The sequence below is a fragment of the Amblyomma maculatum genome, chromosome 5, assembly GCF_055883805.1.
Source record: "Amblyomma maculatum isolate TAMU_Amacu chromosome 5, ASM5588380v1, whole genome shotgun sequence".
Classification (NCBI taxonomy): Eukaryota; Metazoa; Arthropoda; class Arachnida; order Ixodida; family Ixodidae; genus Amblyomma; species Amblyomma maculatum.
In genome coordinates this window covers 108,128,098-108,148,012 of record NC_139348.1, presented here as the reverse complement: position 1 = coordinate 108,148,012, position 19,915 = coordinate 108,128,098, and the positions used below count along the sequence as shown (strand labels likewise).

Below are 19,915 nucleotides of genomic sequence, written 5' to 3'. Positions count from 1 at the left end.
AGGCACCCTTTTCATGCCCTGGGTACAGCGCCCGAGCCTCGTGGCGCCCTTCCAGACTAATTTCGACCACCCGCGGAACTTTAACGTACTCTGGCATCGTACAGTGCAATGATGCCTCTCCGTTTCGCCTTCATCAAAGTGCAGTGCTGGCGGTCGGGATCGAACCCGGGTACCCCGGCACAGAAGTCAGGTGTCTCATCACTGCCCCACCGCAGTGGGGCATCAGATTATATTCAATTTTTGCATTTTAAATAGGGGGACGCGCGCACGCAGTCCCCCACTACCAAAAATTACATGCCCCATCTGCCTCGATTGAGGAAGTGGCAGAGGTCAGCACGGGCGCAGTGCAATGCCCGCGCCTCGCCCTGGAGGCTCCTCCATCCTGACCAAGGATGCCTCAGCACCAGGTAAGTATGCTGTGCCAATGCTTTGCCGCAACATCCCATGCACCGAGACACTACATCAGTTGCCAGTGAGAGTTACTAAATAACAATGAATCACTGAGTAAATTGCGAAGAAAATTCAAGACAATAGGGTTAATAAAATACTGTGAGTCTTTCGATAAATAATTGTAATCATACAACTTTTTGAAAGAACTAGGCAAACTCTTCACAATCTATATTTTTAAACATCTCATCTTAGAATCCACGCAGGTGGAAGCCACTTGGGTGGCGGACGACGGCTGTTACGGCGCGCGTCTTTCTCTCCCTCTTCTTTTTCTTTCTTTTCTATGTTCTCTCTTCTTTCTGCACGAGGCGGCGGGGATGGTTCAGCTACAGAGCCAGCAGCAAGCCCGTGCATTTTCTTTTCCTTCTTCCTACAGCCACAACAACAACAACTGCTCTATTAGCAGCGAACGTAGGCGACGTTGACTGCAAATGATGGCATCGGAATATGAAAATGGCATCAGAATACGGAAAGCCACGATGAAGAAAACAAGACCACAAACAACATTATGCGGGCACTGGGCAAATGCGGGCGGCAGTGAACCGAGAGGTCAAAAGAGATTTCTCGAGCATTCACTATATTCCGAGCATCCGATGAGACCACGGGACATTCGCCAGCACGCAAGTAATACTGGGCCATACTAGAAAACAGTAAAGGAAGAAGAGTGCGATATCCTCCGCAGCACAGTTCTCACAACAAAGAGGAAGCTCACCTTTGGAGGCAATTACAGACACGTTCCTACTCGAAACCTATGCATTCTAAACAAAATACGCCCTACGATATACTCGGACTAATGTCTATGGTGCGAGGAAAAACCCACACTATATCGATCACATGGACCTGTCAAAGCATAGACGGGGTCCCCAGTATGCGAAACCCAAGTGCAGAGCAGTGGGAGACTGCTATCAAGCGACCGCTCCGAAGACCAGCAATGTCTTATACAGTGAGCTCAACGGGCGGCAGTGGCCAGCGGAGCCCTGGACTTCGGGCAACAAACCATTGGTTGGAGGACGAAGGCGACAGAGAGACTCCTGGGAATCCAACAGGAAGACACCTGTGAAGACGCCCCAAAAACCGCTGAAATATAGCATAGAGCTAAATAAAGTTTTTCCTTTCATTCATTCCTTCGACCACTTGGGGATCTTTCACGTGCCCTGACATCACACAGCCCACGGTCGCCTTTTAGTTTCGCCACCATAAAAACGCAGCCGCCGGTGCTATATAATAATTAGTTCACAGGAAAGGAGAAGCGCAGTATCTGTCACACTTGTTTCGGTGGACACCTTAACTGCGCCATAAGAGAAGGGAGGAAGGTGTGAGGTAAAGCGAAAAGAGAGAAAGGACTACGGAGGACTACGGAGTAATTCGACCAGCTGGGCTTCTTTAACGTGCGCTGGCATCGCACAGCACATGAACGCCCCTCCGTTTCGCCTCCATTGAAACGCAGCCGCCACGGTCGGGTTCAAACCCGGGTACTCCGGCACAGTAGTCGGGCGTCTTACCACTGCACCACCCCCGCGGGGCCAGTCGCTGGTGTTCGGGTATTAAAATACGCACCCTGCTACCGTGGTGCAGTGGTTAACATGGCAGACTACTGTGCCGCAGCCGCCGGTGTTCGGGTTCGAACCCGGGTACTCCGCCACAATAGTCTGGCATGTTAACCACTTCACCACGGCCGCAGGGTGCATGTTTTATTAAATTGCGTTAAAAGAAAGTCAGTACAAAAGTTAACCGACGAATACACGACCGGCTTTATATTTCGAAGTATAATAAAGTCAGTCTGGAGTGAGGCAAGCTCTTAGTTGTCTTCCCAGCTCGGTAGCATCTCAGAGGTTCGTGGCGCTTGCCTGGTGGGGTTGCAAATATCAACGTTAGGCGGCCCTTAGTTAATGACAATTTCGCCGCAAATTTTGTCGTACTCTGGCATCACGCAGTGCAACGATGCCTCTCCGTTTCGCCTCCATCGAAGTGCAGCGCCGGAAGTCGGGATCGAACCCAGGTACTCCGGCACAGCAGTTAAGCATCTCATCACTGCTCCACCGTTGTGGGGCATCATAATGAATCTAATTTTGGCATTTTAAATAGGGGGATGCGCGCACGCAGTCCCCCACTACCAAAAATTACATGCCCCATCTGCCTCGATTGAGGAAGTGGCAGAGGTCAGCACGGGCGCAGTGCAATGCCCGCGCCTCGCCCTGGAGGCTCCTCCATCCTGACCAAGGATGCCTCGGCACCAGGTAAGTATGCCTAGTCAATGCTCGGCCGTAACATCCCATGTACTGGGACACTCGTTTAGTCACCAGTGAGAGTTACTAATTAATAATGAATAACAGAGTAAATTGTGAAGAAATATGAAGAGATTATGGTTAATAAAATACTCTGAGCCTTTCGATAAAGAATAGTAATAATGCAACTTTTTGAAAGAGCTATGTAAACTCTTCAGAATTTATATGTTCAAACATCTCATATTAGAATTCACGCAGTGGTAGTGGCAGCAACCGCCACCACTTAGGCGGTGGACGACGGCTGTTGCGGCGCGCGTCTTTTTCTCCCTCTTCTTTTTCTTTCTTTTCTATGTTCTCTCTTCTCTCTGCACGAGGCGGCGGAGATAGCTCAGCTACAGAGCCAGTAGCAGGCCCGTGCATTTTTTTTTCCTTCTTCCTACAGCAACAACAGTACAAACTGCTCTAAGCAGCGAACGTAGGTGATGTGGACTGCAAACGATACCATCGGAATATCAGATTAGCCATGCACAATTGTGACGCCACGTGTACATGACCGGCATTGAGACCAATCAGCCCCTGGCACCAATTTCAAGACGAAAAGAAAAATTTTCAGTTTTCAGATGTATACACCCCAGATGTCGTAGAGACCCCATTACCCTGATACAAAAACCCCCTCGTCACCTACAAGGAGCTCTTTGAGACTCCCAGAGTAAGCAGAAGGATCTTTTCACCACCAGATATGTCCCTAACGCCCTCAGAATTCAGGGCCTGGCGAAACATTCAGGCCAATCGTTTCTTTCCAAATGTTAATCTACACAATAAGCTGACTGGTGACCCAGAGGCTTGCAATCTCTGCAACGTACCCCTGAGTACAAATCATCCAATCAGACAATGCTCCGATACTCCGGGAGTGAACGAGACTGAGGCCCATGATCAAACTACCTGGGAGTCCTACATCCGCAGCCCAAATGCGAATGCACAAAAGATCGTCCTACAACTAGCGGAGGAGGCTTACTCCAAGACTTTCTCTGCGGCCACTGCACTCGAGAGCCGGCTATAAGCCGGCTAGGAGACGACCTTCCTTCAAGCTGAGCCCCTGCCCGAATTCCACGTCCATGTAAATAGTCTTCTCTCTTTCACTTTAAGTGTGGATAACGTTCTATGTATCTTCCGAGACCTTCGATGAACTCCAGAACGGTGTTACTTTAGAGGTGTGTGTTGTTGGGTTATGTTGGATTGTGTTGAATACTAGTGGATCAGGGTAGATTAAGGGTGTACTCTGGCAGATTTAACTGATTAACCGTTGGTCGTTGCCCTAGACATTCCAGCACAATCCATCCTAATTATTTTTAAAATGTAAACATGATCAAGACGCGTAAGCAAGAACCAAAATACTTAGAAATTTGGCAGTGGAAGTGCTGAGGCTACCATAACAATCAGTACCTCATAAAACAATATATACACACACAGCTTACATCCCCATGTAATTGCCTTCCTGGAGACTAGAACCGAGCCCACTTTACAGGGGTACGATGTTTACGAGAATCAAAACGGAGGTAAAGCAAGCGTCCTAGCCAGCAAAGCTATCACCACCATCAGGCACGATATCTTCGACGACTCAGATGTCTAGCCCGACCTTGTCGAGATCATTCAAAAAAAGCGACAGGGAGGGAGCATATTCGTACTGAACCTGTACAGCCCGCCAACACATAGAAAAGCCAAATTCTTTTAACTCTCCCAAAGAGCGCACAAACTGGCCAAAGAAAATGCACTGATTACCAAAGGAGATTTCAAAGCTATGGACACGAGTTGGGGATATCAGAAACAAGATATCAAGGGAAGAACATTAGCGGACGTAACCATTATATTTTGGCTGCAGTCTAATTACAGATCTCGCGACCCCCACGAGAATCAGTAATAGTGTGAGCAGAGATTTGCCCGAACCTCCCGTTCGTGACGAAGAGCAGGGAGTCACAGTGGGAAACATGATTTAAAACCTAGGCAGCGATCACTTTATCCTCCAGACGCGAATAGCATCGGATATGATAAGACACCGGATCGGACAGGCAAAACTCACATACTGAAACGCGTTTTGCAGGGCTTGTAAAAACTCTGAAGGCGGCATCCAATCACTAGAAAAATGGAGCGGCATGCTAACAGAAACGTGATTCAAATGCACAAAACGTGTGAGGCGAACAAGAACCACACCCGAAGTAGACGGGCACCTTCTGCGACTATGTGAAGCCGGACGCAGCCTCACCAAAGATGGCGGAAGCAAAACCACAACAGGAAACTAAAACTAAAAATAGCAGAACTTACAGCAAAAACTGAAGAATACGCGACACAACCCGCGAAACAAAACTGGGAACAATTCAGCGACTCGCTTAAAGGCGCACGGCCAGAACCTGGAATCTCCTAAGAGAACTAATCGATCCGACCAAAATCAAATCGGAAAACAGTAAAACCATCCACAGATTAATCCACTTCTTCGAGGGTTCGGACACCGACCTTTTATAGAAGGCACAAAAAAAATGTTTCGGTGAGCACAACCCCTCGCCATGCCAAGGAACGTATCGCGGAGCCGAAAACGAGAAACTCCATCCCCCCATAACTGGGGACGACGTTCACGTGACCACACGGAATACGACCAGAAACACGGCAGCAGGAGCGGACAGAATCAACAACGCCCTGATCCGCCACCTGAGTGACGACCTCATACAGGAGCTCGTATACTTTCTGAACAAATACTGGAAGGCGGAGATGGTTCCCGAAGACTGGAAACACTCTGGAGTATTTATGATCCCTAAACCTGGCAAAAAAACTCCGAATTGAAAATATCGGGCCCATCTCGCTCAAATCTTGCCTAGGCAAGCTTTACGAGCAGGCGGTGACGATCAAACTGCAAAATTACAGGGAAGATAATGACCGTGTAATCCATACCATGTTCGGCTTCAGAGTAAACCTCTCGACGCAGAACGTACTCCTCCAAATACACGATGTGCTCCACAACGTAGCCCGAACGGGTGAAAATGTCATAATGGCTATGGACATCAAGGAAGCTTCCGACAACGTCAGTCGCGAAGCGATGCTTACAGGTCTAGATGACCTGGGCTGCGGACGCAGAGCCTTCGTGTCACATTCTAAACAAAATGCACCCTACAATATACGCGGACAGATGTCCATGGTGCGAAGAAAACCGCACGCTATATCACATCACATGGGCCTCTCAAAGCATAGACGAGGTCCCTAATATACGAAACCCAAGTGCAGAGCAGTGGGGGACTGCGGTCAAGCGACCGCAGCGAAGACCCGCAAGTTCTTATACAGCGAGCTCAACGGGCGGCAGTGGCCGGCGAAGCCCTGGACTTCGGACAACAAACCATTCGTCGGAGAAAGACGAGGGCGACGGAGGAGACTCCTGGGAATGCAACAAGAAGACACCTCTGAAGAGGCGCCAAAAACTGACGAAATATAGCATAGAGCTAAATAAAGATTTTCCTTCATTAATTCCTTCGACCACTTGGGGATCTATCACGTTCACTGACGTCGCACAGCGCACGGACGCCTTTTAGTTTCGCTTCCATAAAAACGCAGCCGCAAGTGTTCGGGTTCGAACTCGGGTACTCCGGCACAGTAGTCTGGCATGTTAACCATTGCACCACCGCAGCAGGGGGCGTGTTTAATTAAATTGCGTTAAAATGAAGTCAGTGCAAAAGTTAACCGATAAATACACGACCGGTTTTAATATTTCGAAATATAATAAAGTCAATCGGGAGCGAGTCAAGCTCATAGCTGTCTTTCCAGCTCGCTAGCATCTCCGACCTTCGTGGCTCTCGCCTGGTGGGGTTGCAAAGATCAAGGTTAGGCCATGGTTAGGCGGGTGCGCGACATACGAATTTTGCTTAGTTTGTATTTCCAGAGTAAATAAAAGGCGAAAGAGAAAAAGGGGTGCCGTCGTGGAGGAATTCCGGACTAATTTCAACCACCCGCGGATAATTAACGTGCACTGACATCGCACAGTGCAATGATCCTCTCCATTTCGCCTCCATCGAAGTGCAGCGCCGGAGGTCGGGATCGAACCCGGGTACCCGTGCGCAGTAGTCAGGCGTCTCATCACTACTACGCCGCGGTGGGGCATCAAAATGAGTCTAATTTGTGCATTTTAAATGGAGGGACGCGCGCACGCAGTCCCCCACTACCAAAAATTACATGCCCCATCTGCCTCAATTGAGGGAGTGGCAGAGGTCAGCACGGGCGCAGTGCAATGCCCGCGCCTCGCCCTGGAGGCTCCTCCATCCTGACCAAGGATGCCTCAGCACCAGGTAAGTATGCCTTACCAATGCTCGGCTGCAACATCCCATGCACCGAGACACTACATCAGTTGCCAGTGAGAGTTACTAAATAACAATGAATCACTGAGTAAATTGCGAAGAAAATTCAAGAGTAATGGTTAATAAAATACTATGAGTCTTTCGATAAATAATTGTAATCATACAACTTTTTGAAAGAACTATGTAAGCTCTTCACAATCTATATGTTTAAACATCTCAGCTTAGAATCTACGCAGGTGGAAGCCACTTAGGTGGCGGACGACGGCTGTTGCGGCGCGCGTCTTTCTCCTCCTCTTTATCTTCTCTATGTTCTCTCTTCTCTCTGAGGCGGCGGAGATGGCTCAGCTACAGAGCCAGTAGCAGGCCCGTGCATTTTCTTTTCCTTCTTCCTACAGCCACAACAACAACAACTGCTCTATTAGCAGCGAACGTAGGCGACGTTGACTGCAAATGATGGCATCGGAATATGAAAACGGCATCGGAATACGGAAAGCCACGATGAAGAAAACAAGACCACAAACAACATTATGTGGGCACTGGGCAAATGGGGGCAGCAGTGAACCGCGAGGTGGATAGAGATTTCTCGAGCATTCACTGCATCCGAGGAGACCGCGGGACATTCGCCAGCACGCAAGTAATACTCGGCCATACTAGAAAACTGTAGAGGTAGAAGATTGCGATAACTTCTGTAGCACACTTCTCACAACAAAGAGAAAGCTCACCTTTGGAGGCAATTACAGACACGTTCCTACCCAAACCTACGCATTCTAAACAAAATACACCCTACGAAATACGCGGACATATGTCCATGGTGCGAGGAAAACCCCACACTATATCAATCACATGGACCTGTCAAAGCATAGAAATGGTCCCCAGTATGCGAAATCCAAGTGCAGAGCAGTGGGAGACTGCTGTCAAGCGACTGCTCCGAAGACCAGCAAGCTCTTATACAGCGAGCTCAACAGGCGGCAGTGGCCAGCGGAGCCCTGGACATCGCGCAATAAACCATTGGTTGGAGGAGCACGAAGGCGACAGAGAGACTCCTGGGAATGCAACAAGAGGATACCTGTGAAGACGCCCCAAAAACCGCCGAAATATAGCATAGAGCTAAATAAAGTTTTCCTTTCATTCATTCCTTCGACCACATGGGGATCTTTCACGTGCACTGACATCGCACAGCCCACGGTCGCCTTTTAGTTTCGCCTCCATAAAAACGCAGCCACCGGTGCTATATAATAATTAGTTCACAGGAAAGGAAAAGCGCAGTATCTGTCCCACTTGTTTCGGTGGACACCTTAACCACGCCCTAAGAGAAGGGAGGAAAGTGTGAGTTAAAGCGAAAAGAGAGAAAGGACTACGGAGGACTACGGAGTAATTCGACCAGCTGGGCATCTTTAACGTGCGCTGGCATCGCCAGCACATGGACGCTCCTCCGTTTCGCCTCCATTGAAACGCAGCCGCCGCGGTCGGGTTCGAACCCGGGTACTCCGGCACAGTAGTCGGGCGTCTTACCACTGCACCACCCCCGCGGGGCCAGCCGCCGGTGTTCGGGTATTAAAACACGCACGCTGCTGCCGTGGTGCAGTGGTTAACATGGCAGGCTACTGTGCCGAAGCCGCCGGTGTTCGGGTTCGAACCCGGGTACTCCGGCACAGTTGTCTGGCATGTTAACCACTTCACCATGCCAGCAGGGTGCGTGTTTTATTAAATTGCGTTAAAATGAAGTCAGTACAAAAGTTAACCGACGAATACACGACCGGTTTTATATTTCGAAGTATAACAAAGCCAGTCCGGAGTGAGTCAAGCTCTTAGCGGTCTTCCCAGCTCGATAGCACTCCGAGCTCGGTCGTACTCTGACATCGCACAGTGCAATGATGCCTCTTCGTTTCGCCTCCATCGAAGTGCAGCGCCGGAGTTCGGGACCGAACCCGGTACTCCGGCACAGCAGTTAGGCATCTCATCACTGCTCCACTGTGGTGGGGCATCAAAATAAATCTATTTTTTTTTGCATTTTTTATAGGGGGATGCGCGCACGCAGTCCCCCACTACCAAAAATTGCATGCCCCATCTGCCTCGATTGAGGAAGTGGCAGAGGTCAGCACGGGCGCAGTGCAATGCCCGCGCCTCGCCCTGGAGGCTCCTCCCTCCTGACCAAGGATGCCTCGGCACCAGGTAAGTATGCCTAAGCAATTCTCGGACGCAGCATCCCATTCACTGGGACACTAGTTTAGTCATCAGTGAGAGTTAATAAATAACATTGGATAACAGAGTAAATTGCGAAGAAAACTGAAAAGATTATAGTTATAAAATAGTTTGAGTCTTTTGATAAAGAATTGTAATCATGCAAATTTTTGAAAGAACTATGTAAACTCTTCACAATTTATATGTTTAAACATCTCATCTTAGAATCCACGCAGTGGCATTGGCAGCACGCGATTTGTTCGTGCTTTCTCTTTTCATGTCGCTTTTCATGGCGAGAGCCGTGCCTGCTCTATTAGAGGAGGTGGTGAAGGGTGGCTGCTTCTGGCCCTATGGGGCTGGGATGGTAGGTGAACGCCGCCTCCGGCGGAGGCTAGCCAGCCACCGAATTGTTATCTGTTATAACCTTTCATTGCACCCGCCACCGCGTATAGCTGGTGGACGATGGCTGTTGTTGCAGCGCGCGTCTTTCTCTCCCACTTCTTTTTCTTTGTTTTCTATTTTCTCTCTTCCGTCCGCACGAGGCAGCGGAAGTGGTCAGCTAGAGAGCCAGTAGCAGGACCGTGCATTTTTTTTTCCTTCTTTCTACAGCCGCAACAACAACAACCGCTGTATTAGCAGCGAACGTAGGCGACGTTGACGGCAAACGATGGCATCAGAATATCAGATTAGCCATGCACAATTGTGACGCCACGTGTGCATGGCCACCATTGAGACCATTCAGCTCCTGGCGCCAATTTCAAAAAGGAAAGAAAAATTCTGAGTTTTCAGATGTATACACCCGAGCGGTCGTAGAGACCCTGCTACCCTGAGACAAAAACCCCCTCATCACCACTTACAAGGGGCTCTTTGAGACTCCAAGACAGAGCAGAAGGATCTATAAATCACCAGATAGGTCCCTAACGCCCTCAGAATTCAGGGCCTGGCGAAACATTCAGGCCAATTGTGTCTCTCCTTATGTTAATCTGCACAATGAGTTGACAGATGGCTCCGAGGGTTGCAGTCTCTGCAATGCACCTCTGAGTAAAAATCTTCTAATCTTGCATTACTCCGATTCTCCTGGAGGTAAAGAGACTGATCCCAATGATCAAATTACCTGGGAGTCCTACATTCGCAGTCCAAATGCGGATGTACAAAAGATCGTCCCACACCTAGCGGAGGAGGCTTACTCCAAGACTTTCTCTGCGGCCACGGCGCTGGAGAGCAGGCTAGAAGAATACCGTCTTTCAGGCTGAGCCCCGGCCCTGAGGTCCACGTCCATGTAAATAGTCTTCTCTCTCTCAGTTTAAGTGTGGATAACGTTCTATTTATCTTACAAGACCTTCGATGAACTCCAGAACGGTGTTACTTTAGAGGTGTGTGCTGTTGAATTATGCTGGATTATGTTGAATACTCGTGGATCAGGGTAGATTAAGCGCGTATTCTGGCAAATTTAACTGATTGAGCGCTGGTCGTCACCCTAGGCGTTCCAGCACAATCGATGCTATTGTTATTACCACCTAAACAGGATCATGGCGCGTCAGCGAAAACAAAAGTACTTAGAGATTTGGCTGTGGAAGTGCAGAGGCTACCATAACAATCAGGACCTCATAAAACAATATATACACACACTCCCCCGTGTAATTGCCTTCCGAGAGACTGGAACCAAGCCCACTTTACAGGGGTACGATGTTTACGAGAGTCAAAACGGAGGTAAAGCAGGCGTCCTAGCCAGCAAAGCCATCATCGCCATAAGGCACGATATCATCGCCGACTCAGACATCTAGCCCGAACTTGTCGAAATCATTCAAAAAAAAGCGACAGGGAGGGAGCTCATTCGTACTGAACCTGTACAGCCCGCCACCGCATAGAAAAGCCAAATTCTGTGACTCTTCCACGGAGCGCACAAACTGCTCAAAGAAAATACATTATTTATCCTACGTGATTTCAACGCCTCGGACACGGGTTCAAAATACCAGAAACAAGATATCCAGTGAAGAACATTAGCGTACGCAGCCATTATATTTTGCCTGCAGTCTCATCGCAGACCTCGCGACCCCACTAGAATCGGTGTGTAAGCACGGACACTTTGCCGGACCTCACGTTCGTATGGAAGAGCAGGGAGTCACAGTGGGAAAACGTGATAGAAACTCTAAGCAGCGCTCACTTTATCCACCGAAAGCGAATAGCGTCGGACATGATAAGACGCCGAATCGAACAAGCAAAACTCACAGACTGAAACGTTTTTTGCAGGGCCAGTGCAAAATCTGAAGGCGGCATCCAATCACTGGAAGAATGGAGCGGCATGCTGAAATGCGAGACAAATATACAGAAACTGTAAGGCGAACAACAACAACGCCCGATCTAGACGGGCACCTTCTGCGACCATGTGAAGCCAGATGCAGTTTCACCAAAAGTTGGAGGAAGCAAACACACAACACAAAACTAAACCTAAAGGTAGCAGAAGTTACAGCAAAAGCTGAAGAATATGCAACGCAACTCGTAAACAAAAATTGGGAATAATTCAGCGGCTCACTTGAGGGAACCTTAAGCACGGACAGAACCTCGAATCTCCTAAGAGAACTTACCAAAATCAAATTGAAAAACAATAAAAGCATGCATCCACAGAATAACCCACTCCTTCGAGGGTTTGGACGCCTACCTTTTAGAGAAAGCACGAAAAAAATGTTTCGGTGATCACAACCCCTCAAGAGACCAAGGAACATTTCGCGGAGCCGAAAACGAGAGACTCGACCACCCCATTACTGTGGAAGACGTTTACGAGGCCACAAGCAATACGACCAGAAGCACAGCAGCAGGAGTGGACAGAATCGACAACGCCCTGATCCGCAGCCTGAGTGACCACCTCATTCAAGAGTCCGTAAGCTTTCTAAACAAACACTGGGAGGCGGTTCCCGAGGACTGGAAACACGCCGAAGTAATTATGATTTCTAAACCTGGCAAAAAGCTCCAACTGAAAATTTCAAGCTCACCTCACTCACGTCGTACCTTGGCAAGCTTTACGAGCGGTTGGTGACACTCAGACTGCAAAATTACAGGGGAGATAGTGACCGTGAACTTCATACCATGTTCTGCTTCAGAACAAAATTATCGACACAGAACGTGCTCCTCCAAAAACAAGATTCGCTCCACAATGTACCCCGAACGGGTGAAAATGTCATTAAGGCCCTCGACTTCAAGGGAGCATTCGATAACGTCAGTCACGAAGCGATCATTATAGCCCTAGACGACCTGGACTCTGGACGCAGAATCCACGGGTACGTCAAAGCCTTCTTGTAACATAGAACTACCACCATCGGCATGGGATACCTTCGATCGAATAAACTTCACGCGCCACAAGAGGAAAACCCCAGAGACAGTCATCTCAACTATCCTTTTAAATATAGCTATGATAGGTGTAGCACGAAAACTAGAGAAGGTCGAAAGCATCAGGCACGCCATGTATGCAGACGACATAACAGTCTGGAGGAACACCGGTGCCCTCGGAGAGAAGGACGAAAAACTACAGAAAGTGGCCTCTCGTGTCCAGCAATATTTTGGAGAAAGAGGGCTCGCATGTTCTACTGAGAAATCGGAACTGCTTCGAGTGTGGAGCGGCAAACAAAAACGAACCGCCCCAAGCAGTGAGGACTTGAAACTCAATACCTACCTGGAAATGCCCATACCAGAAAACACAACATTTAAAATATTGGGCATGCGGTTTCAATGCGATCAACGCAGTACTCAGCTTTACCCTGCTAAGAGTAACAACACTACAAGTCGCACTCATGATCGCCGCATCACCAGCAGGCGGCATAGTATGTGCTAAGAAGACACACTATAACTAGTCAGAAACCTTGTAGGTAGCCGAAGTATGTACAGCCTACGCTATATGTGCGTCAAGAAGAGCGAAGTAGAACAACAGGATATTCCGCTACGAAAGCGTAGAAGTCAGCACTCCTACTACCACGATACACGTCTACAGAAAAACTCATGTCTCTTGGATTGCAAAACACCTTCGAGGAGCTCGTGTTGTGCCGCTTGAATGCTACGCGATGTGCAGCTTGAATGAATCAATGAAAAACATTATTTAGCGAAAAGGAATCCTCCCGGTGTGGGTGGGACCCTCAGTCCAGGGCCCCAGTGGCGTTTGCCGTCTTGTGCGCTCTGTCGATAGGTTTGAGCTGGTCATCAGGCGTTGAGCAGGACAGCGCAGCCTCCCACTGCTCCGGTGTTTGTGTGGTGTTTATTTGCGCTACCTGTGTTTTTTGACACGCCCATGTAACGTAGTAGATCGTAGGTGGTTCCCCGCATAGTGGGCATTTATTCTCGTATGTTATGGGATGGAATTTACTGAGTAGACTCAGGTTTGGGTATGTATTAGTCTGCAGCTGTTCCCAGGCAACCGACTGCTCTCTATTAAAGTATTCGTGGGGAGGTGGATATATCCTCCTTAAAGCTCTTTAATGTTCAAGGATGACTCCATAGCGTCTAGTGACTGCATCCAGTTCCCAATGGTTGTGCGCCTCCCGGTTGGCGTATGCTCGGGCATTGGTGTCGACACTTTGGTTACCTCTGACAGTCTCATGGCCTGGTGTCAGCGTTATAAAGCATCTCGAAAGGGTGATTTTTGTTGCCTTGAGTATGCGGATGGCCACTGTGGATATGCGTCCGCTGCTATACCTTCTGCATGCTTCTTGCGAGTTCGTAATTATTTGTGTAGTAGCCTTCTCACCCTGGTGGGTGACAGCGAGAGCGATTGCCGTTTCCTCAGCCTCGACAATGTTGTTGCTCTCGATCGAGGCGCAGTTGATTTCCCTAAGCTGCTGATCAACCACGCTGGCTACCGCTCCGTATTGTTCTTTGTATGTGGTCGCGTCGACGTACAATATATTTTTTTTTCCTGCGAAGCTTCTTTCGTGTGCCTCCGATCTTGCCTCTCCTCTGGCCTTGTGTATTTTCGGATGCATGTTTTTCGGATTCGGATTGACCTTAATGATCTCTCTTATCTCCTTCGGTATGCTCGCCGGTCTATTTATTTCCGTGCAAGCATCTCTCATGCCCAGTATATTCAGCATGTTCCTTCCCGTTTGCGTCTGCATGAGTCTTATTTTGCGAGAAAGTGGGCGTCGATGTATTCTTGCACTGTGTTGTTTATGCCCAGTTTAGAGAATTTTTCCGTAGAGGTTTTGACCGGTAGTCCAAGAGCACACATGTAGGCTTTCCTCGGGATTGCCTTCAGTTCTTTTCCTGTTCGAGCGCAATTTGGTAGGGGACACCATTACAATGCGACTTACAACGAGGGCCTGTACCAGCCTACGTGTCTCCTCCTGGGACATTCCTCGTCTTCTGTTGGAGATACTTGCGATCATTTGCGTGATCTGCGCTGTGGTATTTGCTAGCTGCCTGATTGTTTGATCTATACGGCAGTAGCTTTGTATCCGCATGCCTAGGAGTTTGATTTGCGACACTACCGAGATCCTCTTCGCTCCTATGTACACGTCTATGTAGTTTTGCAGAGCGTACCCTTTTATGTGTACTCTGAGCACCTCAGATTTATCCGGGGAACATTCAAGTCCGCAATGTCTGGCGTATGCATTGGCAGTATCTGCTGCTCTCTGCAGACAGCCTTGTTTTTCGCCTAAGGATCCCTGGTCACCCAGATCGTGATGTCATCAGCGTATATAGCATGCCTGGCTCCTTCAATTTCTTCTAGTTTCTTTGCTAAGCTGATCATAATAATGTTAAAGAGCCTAGGGAAAATCACTGAGCCTTTCGGTGTTCCCTTTTTGGGGGGAGTGGAAGGTGTCTGTCCTGATTCCTCCTATTCCAATGGTGGCTGTTCAGTTACTCAGGAAGTATTTCACGTAGATGCTCTTCCCAAAATCGAAGTTACAGAGCCCGTCTAGCACTGCCCTGTGATTGACATTGTCGAATACTGCTTTAAAGTCAAGCGCGAGCAAGATGTTTTCTCCGTATTTCGCGACAATTGTAAGACCCTCCTCCTTTATTTGCAGGAGGACGTCCTGTGCTGGGATCTGTTTTCGGAATCCGAACATAGTGTGCGGCATGAGGTCTTTGTCCTCCGGGTGGGCCTGCAAACACTGAAGCACAATTCGTTCGTATACCTTTCCCAAACATGACGGTAATGAAATGGGTCGTAGAATTTCCAGACTGGGATTTTTTCCGGATTTAGGAATCATTACTATTTCCGCATGAGACCAGTCTTTCGGGATGGTCCCCTGCTCCTAGTGTGTGTTGATGAATTCAATACATCTGTTTATTTAATTCTCGTCCACGTTTCTTATCATGGCAATGGTAATACCATCCTTGCCTGGGGTGGTGTTTTCTGAGGCCGACAGCCGTTTTTTGTGCAGTTTGAGTCACAAGAGCTCGAGCTGCCGCCGACAAAAACTGGAAAAGCGCTAATACAAATACTCGAATACCGCGAGCAGATGCGAGAAATAGCGAGGTAGGAAACGATCCCCGAAGTGTTTCGCGAGTTCCTCAAGGTATCTCCGATTCCGAAGAGCATGGACCCCCACTTCTACCGAGGCAAAACAGTAGCAAGGGCCAAATTCATTGAAAAGATCCGCTCCTCAAGACACGAACGTGTATGAATACGCGTCCTTGAGAGAAGGAGACACCAAAACTGCAGTGGCCACGGTGGTCGATTCGCCTCTACGCGAAGTGATCAGTGCGACTATGCGACACTGCACGGTAGCTGAGCCCGAAGAAGTAGCCGTTGCCCTAGGGACGTCGGAGGGCTTTTGAATCCGGCAGTCGTTGAAACACTCACGGACTCTCAAACAGCCTGCCGAAATTACATGAATGGCAGGTTAGGTCACCACGCGATCCGCATAGTCCTCGAAGCGAACCACAAAATTAAAAACCACGACGAAACAACAACATCGCAAACAAAAGTATGTGTTTACCGGGGCACATGTGGGTGACAGGGAACCAAAAGGTCGACAGGGATAGATCGAGCATGCACTACATTCCAAGCGCCTGACGAGACCACGGAACATTCGCCAGCACCCAAGCAATATTCGGCCATACTAGAAAACTGCACAGGCGGCAGAATACGATACCCTCCGCCGCACAGTTTTCTCAACAAAGATGGAAGCTGTCATTTGAAGACAATTACAGACAGGTTCCTACCCAAACCTACACATTCTAAACAAAATGCACCCTATGATATACGCGGACAGATGTCCGTGGTGCGAGGAAAAATCCAAATTATATCACAGGACATGGGCCTGTCAAAACATAGACCTGGTCCCCAGTATACGAAACCCGATTGCAGAGCAGTGGGAGGCTCTGCTGACCAGCAAGGTCTGGTATGACGAGCTCAACGGGCGGCAGCGGCCAGCGGAGACCTTGACTGCAGGTAGCCGACCATTGGTTGGAGGAGGACGAGGGCGACGGAGTAGATGGTTTGGTTTGTGAGGTGTAACGTCCCAAAGCGACTCAGGCTATGAGAGACGCCGTAGTAGAGGACTCAGGAAATTTCGACCACCTGGGGTTCTTTAACGTGGTGCACTGACATCGGACAGCACACGGACGCCTTGCTTTTCGCCTATATCGAAAAGCGGCCACCGAGGCCGCAATTCGATCGCGCGTCCCTGAATCCCAGCCTGGGCGGCTGCTTTTCGATGGAAGCGAAGAGCAAGGTGCCCGCGTGCGACGGAGTAGACTCCTGGGAATTCAACAAGGAGACACCTCTGAAGACGCACCAAACACACGAGAAATATAACATAGAGCTTAACAAAGTTTCTCCTTCCTTCGACCGCCTGGAGATCTTTAACGTGCACTGACATCGCACAGCACACGGACGCCTCTCCGTTTCGCCTGCATAGAAACGCAGCCACCGGTGTTCGGGTTCGAACCCAGGTACTCCGGCACAGTAGTTGGACATCTTAACGACTGCACCACCACAGCGGGGCACGTCTTTTAATAAACTGCGTTAAAATGAAGTCACTGCAAAAGATAATAGGCGAATACAAGACCGGTTTTAACATTTCCACGTTATAAAAGAAATCAGCTGGGGTTTAGCTTTGGTTAAGCCTGTAGGTTGCGAACGCTGCCTTCCCCAGGTCGCTAGCATCTCCCAGCTTCGTGGCGCTCGAGTGGTGGGGTCGCCAAGATCAAGGGAGCGCGCGCCCGCGGAAGAGAGAAAGGGGGGCCATCGTGTAGGGCTCCGGACTAATTTGGACTATCTAGGGATCTTTACCGTGCAATGCGCAGTACACGGACGCCTCTTCGTTTCGCCCCGATTGAAATGCAGCACCGAAGGTCGGGATCGAACCCGGGTACTCCGGCACAGCAGTTAGGCGTCTCATCTCTGCTCCACAGCGGTGGGGCATCAGAATGAATCTAATTTTTGCATTTTATATAGGGGGATGCGCGCACGCAGTCCCCCACTACCAAAAATTGCATGCCCCATCTGCCTCGATTGAGGAAGTGGCAGAGGTCAGCACGGGCGCAGTGCAATGCCCGCGCCTCGCCCTGGAGGCTCCTCCATCCTGACCAAGGATGCCTCGGCACCAGGTAAGTATGCCTAGCCAATGCTCGCCCGCAAAATCCCATGCACAGGAACACTAGTAAAGTCACCAGTGAGAGTTATTAATTAACAATGAGTAAAGAAGTTTTTGTGCAGAAAACTGAAAACATCATAGGTAATAAAATGCTCGGAGTCTTTCGATAAATAATTGTAATCACGCAACTTCTTGAGAGAACTTCATTGTAAACTGTCCATCAATTATATTTTAAGAATCGTATCTTAGAGCCCACGCAGTGATAGTGACAGCGCCCAATTTTCTCTTGCTTTCTTTTTTTCATGACGCTTTTCATGGCGAGAGCCTTGCCTGTTCTATTAGCAACGAAAGTAGGCGGCGTTGAATGCACATAACTGCACTAGAACATCAGATTAGCCATGCACACTTGCGACGCCCCATGTGCATGATCGCCATTGAGACCAATCAGCACCTGGCGCCAATTTCAAAAAGGAAGTAAATATTCGCAGTTTAAGTGTGGATAACGTTGTATTTATCTAGCAAGACCTTCGATGAACTCCAGGACGGTGTTAGTTTAGGTCTGTGTTTTGATATATGACTCTGCATTGTGGCGGATACTCCGCGATTAAGGTAGATTAAGATTGTATTCTGGCCGATTTAGATGATTAAGCGTTGGTTGCATGCCCGTAGGCGTTCCCGCACAGTCCATACTAATCTCTTTTTGCAGCGAAAGGTACATTGGCCACGAAAGTGGAGTTTCGTGTGGCGGGAGGCACATAGCCTTTGCTTGCAACCGACGTAGCTGTAAGACGCCACGCGCTCGCCGCGCCATCTGGCAATCAAAAAGCAGCCAGAAGATGACGTCTCATCTTTAATGCAACCACAGCATAACTAAGCATAGTGAATAGCGCATCTTAATTCTCCGTCTTTAGCGTGAGGATGATAGTAGTGATGATGGATTGGAATCGATTGCACTAGTTTGCATCGGACAGGTTTGGATTGAATTTGACAAGATTGGTTGGATTGTATTTCACTGGAATGAACTATTCTAGGCAACATAAATGAACTGTACTTGATGGGACAGGATTTGGCTAGACTGAATTAGTTTGGATTTTATTAGGTTAGACTGGATTGGTTTGGATTACACTGGACTAGACGAGATGAGATTGGATTGGAGAGGAGTAGGCAGCCCAGCGCCAGGCATACATGCTTTCACTGCGTGCAGCCTTTGTGAAACGTTTAGAGCCCAGAGGGTTTCTTTTCCAGATGTGGATTATGACCTTAACAATCATGGAAGTCGTAGATACTGGAGAGGGTAGGACGAACATTCTTGCTTTCAGCAAGTTTGGAAACCTGGGAATGCATTACGAGTCACATAGTATGGCTCAGAACCCCTAGGCTTTAAACTTTTGACAAAGGCTGTATATCCTGGCCTAGCTTAGCTAAGCCATGGCCAGTTTTTTTCTTTCAGCCCCTCACTGCGAGGGATATTTTTAATGGATGCGAATAATGTTATTCGCATGTGGAAATAGGCGGGCGGGAAGCGGCAGTTGAAAATATGTCCCTAATACTTACGCAGATTTATAAACATAATTGGCAGATTTAAAAGCTTTTCGCGTTTACGTTATAACCGAATTTTTATTTCTCTAATTGATTCTATCAGATTACAGTAATCACTCTAAGCGACCTTGCAATGCCCTCTGAATGTGTTTGCTATCCCATGGACTCTTGGCCACCATCCGGAATCAATAGCAAGATCAACCTTTTTTTAATGCTCATTAATAAAGTTTTCACCGATTTACTTACAAAGAACGCGTATAAGTTCCTTGTTTTTTAATGTTAGTAAAGCCGTTTCCTGTGGAACAAAATTTTCATCCCACTTTTTAGATGCTAGATGCCTATACGCCATAAGACTAACACAACACAACGCTCCTTTTAAATCCCTATACTCACGGTATAGCATGTTGAACTTCGCCAAGCATATATACATGAAAACGTATCTTAGTTACAACATTCGCTACGGCCACATCACGTGTACACGCATAAAAAGCTGAGTTTTCTGACATTTCTGAACTTCTTGGAATGCATTCCTCTAAAAATATGGCGATGCCTAAATGACAGTGTAAAATGACAATGCGCTCGCCTGTGCTCGTCATGGCTCTGATGAGCTTTTCCCAGTTAGATGACCGGTTTGTAGTCTTGATGTTGCTTGTTTATA

The 19,915-nt window shown here is 48.4% G+C and overlaps 5 non-coding genes across 5 annotated transcripts; all 5 read right to left on the bottom strand.

The window, feature by feature from the left end:
• Window positions 1-252: 252 nt before the first annotated feature.
• Window positions 253-415, bottom strand: LOC146189179 (U1 spliceosomal RNA). Its single transcript, XR_014707731.1, has one exon. It is a non-coding gene; the product is annotated as a U1 spliceosomal RNA (small nuclear RNA).
• Window positions 416-2,529: 2,114 nt separating this feature from the next.
• LOC146189178 (U1 spliceosomal RNA) lies at window positions 2,530-2,692 on the bottom strand. Its single transcript, XR_014707740.1, has one exon. It is a non-coding gene; the product is annotated as a U1 spliceosomal RNA (small nuclear RNA).
• Window positions 2,693-6,839: 4,147 nt separating this feature from the next.
• LOC146189177 (U1 spliceosomal RNA) lies at window positions 6,840-7,002 on the bottom strand. The gene has a single exon (XR_014707737.1). It is a non-coding gene; the product is annotated as a U1 spliceosomal RNA (small nuclear RNA).
• Window positions 7,003-9,020: 2,018 nt separating this feature from the next.
• Window positions 9,021-9,183, bottom strand: LOC146189176 (U1 spliceosomal RNA). The gene has a single exon (XR_014707736.1). It is a non-coding gene; the product is annotated as a U1 spliceosomal RNA (small nuclear RNA).
• An 8,393-nt stretch (window positions 9,184-17,576) lies between these two features.
• On the bottom strand, window positions 17,577-17,739 carry LOC146189175 (U1 spliceosomal RNA). The gene has a single exon (XR_014707734.1). It is a non-coding gene; the product is annotated as a U1 spliceosomal RNA (small nuclear RNA).
• Between the last annotated feature and the right edge of the window lie 2,176 nt (window positions 17,740-19,915).